A 3,077-nucleotide genomic window follows, 5' to 3' on the forward strand; every position below is an offset into this window, starting at 1 on the left:
TAGGGACGCCACTGGTGGAAACCATGTTTGAGGCTACTGTGTGCTTCACCAATTCTCACCATTTTCTGAAAATGTTGAAATGATAGAAACTCAGTGATCTCTATGTCTTTGCTGAGTTAAGAGGGTGACTGAATAGGGGCTTTAACACACCTAGCATTAGTGTATATTATATGTCTACTATAAATGTCTAAGGAGTTTTAATTCAATTTCAAATTCATAAATCCTTCTAGTTGGTTTAGAACCCCTGCTTGTTACTTGGTTCACATCCACAACACACACCGTACACCCCGGCACGTTCGCTCCGCTCGGCAACAGCCAAACAGCCCATTGAAATAAAGTCAGTGAGGTTAGCACGAGGCTTTCAGCCTTGTTGCTAGGCAAACTGAATAAGAAAGGTCAAAGCAAATAAGTAAAGGTTACATTAGACAACTTCAGAACATGGATATTAAACCCCCAAAACATATGTGATCATTTCTGATTAAAAGATGTCACTCATCAAAAGGTTAATCATGAGAACCTTGAGACTCAACCAAACTGTGGTCATATGACTAGTGTGTGTCCAGTTTGTTTTTCAGGTTCGAACCCAGGATGGAGTCAAGTCACAACATTTCCCAGCAGAAGCCATTCTCCATCATTCTTCTTCACTCTTTAGGATTGACAACACACTAAAAAAACCGATTCAAGCCCTTCTTAGAGGTGACACATTTAAATATTGTTTGAACATTTAAATAAATCAATTACAAAACGAAGATATTTATATTGAATGGGTGTAACACAAAATGTATGAATACTTTCATTTATTAGATTTATTTAGGTTACTCTCACAAAAACGATTCAAGCCCTTCTTCGAGGTGACACATTTAAATATTGTTTGATACATTTAAATAAATCAATTACAAAAATAGATATTTATATTTAATGGGTGTAACACAAAATGTATGAATACTTTCATTTATTAGATTTATTTAGGTTAGATGGTGTGCATATCAACTCAAAATAAATGTGTTTCATTGAGGACTACCCTTTGCGCATGCGCCAGCTGAAAATCAGTTGTTTACATGAGGTGAAGACATTTTCATGGCTGTACGGTGGTGTAGTGGCTAGCACTGTCGCCTCAAAGCCAGAGGTCCGTGGGTTTAATTCCCAGTCGGGGCGTTCCTTCTGTGTGGATTTTGCATATTTTGTTAGTTAGTTAGTTTATATTTTGAGTTGGACAAACACAAATTAATTTAATTTAATGAATATCGTTATTTTATTTGAGATGTATTTGATACAAATGAGTTGGACTAACTTAATTACATTTTATTGCACTGATGTGCTAAATTTGAGTTGGAGTTGCATATAATTATTGGATGGAAAACCTGCCAACAATTTAATTGAGTTCATCCAATGAGTCATTTCTTTGAGTGCAGCCCCTAACCACTACATATCACTTTTGGGGAAAAGGCTGTGTGTGTAACAGATATGCTGGAGTTCATACCTTCAGCCACACACACACACACTTTCCCATGTGTGTGACATACCTGGCAGGGTTCTCCTTTGTGTTTACAAAGCATTTCAAGTGTTTCACTTGAATGAACTGTGTGTGGATGGGGTGAGAGGTTGTGAAGCAAAGCAAATACAATGCAAAGGGACTGAGAGGAGGAATGGCCGTCCTGAAACCAGACTCCATCACTTGGCCTGTAATGCCTATATTTGGATTTCTCCTGGGGATGACAGAGAACAGAGCGACGGGGGGGGCTATGTCAGTTATTCCATGCTCTATGCCCCAGCTGGTTATTAATAAACATCTTTTGGCTGACATTGTCCGGTGGATTAGAATAAGAGACGAGCTGGAAACACAAATAGGCCGAGATGATCGCAGAGAGAAAGGAGCAGAATCATTCAGGAGGTTGTTCCTGTGTTTGAAGGAAGTGTCTGAACTCGATGACTTTCTGAGAAACAGCGTGTGAAGAGAAGCTGGATACCTGCTTCCTCTGTGTGTTTGTGTTGGACGGTGACCTTTCCTATCATGGAATCTTTCCAGGGTGGTCTCATGTACTGTATATGGTGGCAGCATTAAGGACAGGAGGCTATGTATAGCTGGAGGAGTAATTAGCGTTCATTGTTAGAATGTGTGAAACAGTTCTCCTTCACAGTAATAACTCCGGACAGCAGACGACATCAGAGCATTAAGATGTCGTCAAAGTGCACTTTGCATTGCTTTTCAGACTGTAACTCATTTTAATTCAAGAGACACACATATTGAGAAAAAGACCAAAGAAAAAAAAATCAGAAGTGAAGAAAGAAATGCTTAGTAATAAAGATTTGTGTATTTAATTAGTTCTGAAATGTCTTATTGTTTTAACCCTTGTGTTGCCTTCGGGTCATTTTGACCCGATTCAATATTTAACCCTCCTGTCGCCTTCGGGTCAATTTGACCCGATTCAATGTTTAATGTCGGTGTTCTTCGAGTCAACAAACAAACATAAAGTACCTCACACTTAAACTTGGAAAACAATATTAATTCTAATAATTTTCTGGAGATTTTAATAGCTGGGGTCATATTGACCTCAAGGGTAAAATATGTTAGTAAATATAAAGGTAACAGGAGGGTTAAACATTGAATCGGATCATATTGACCCGAAGGCGACAGGAGGGTGAAACATTGAATCGGGTCAAATTGACCCGAAGGCAACACAAGGGTTAAAAATAAAGGGTCGTAGCTTCCATTTATTGGCTTACATTAATCATCTAGTACTTTGTCCTCTCTCTTGGCTCTCTTCATTTTCTCCTCTCCCCATGATCTTCCCTTCCCTGCTTGGCTTCTCTCGTCATGTCTTGTCTTGTTTTATACTTGAGAGACTCTCTCCTCATCGCTCTTCGAACTAAAAACCATGGACCGATCAACTGATCATCTGATCAACTGGTCTCTCAATTGACACCGTCTTCTCGACGGAAGCTTGGGTTTGGGGAACCTGCCCGTCCTGCGGGGCGTTGCAGCTGGTTACGATGGACGTGTCGTGTGCCTAGCAGCCTTTCCGTGGAGGACGTGATGACATCTACCTATTCGAACTATGATTACAGGATTTCTGCTG

Source organism: Pseudoliparis swirei, chromosome 1, assembly GCF_029220125.1.
Source record: "Pseudoliparis swirei isolate HS2019 ecotype Mariana Trench chromosome 1, NWPU_hadal_v1, whole genome shotgun sequence".
Taxonomy (NCBI): Eukaryota; Metazoa; Chordata; class Actinopteri; order Perciformes; family Liparidae; genus Pseudoliparis; species Pseudoliparis swirei.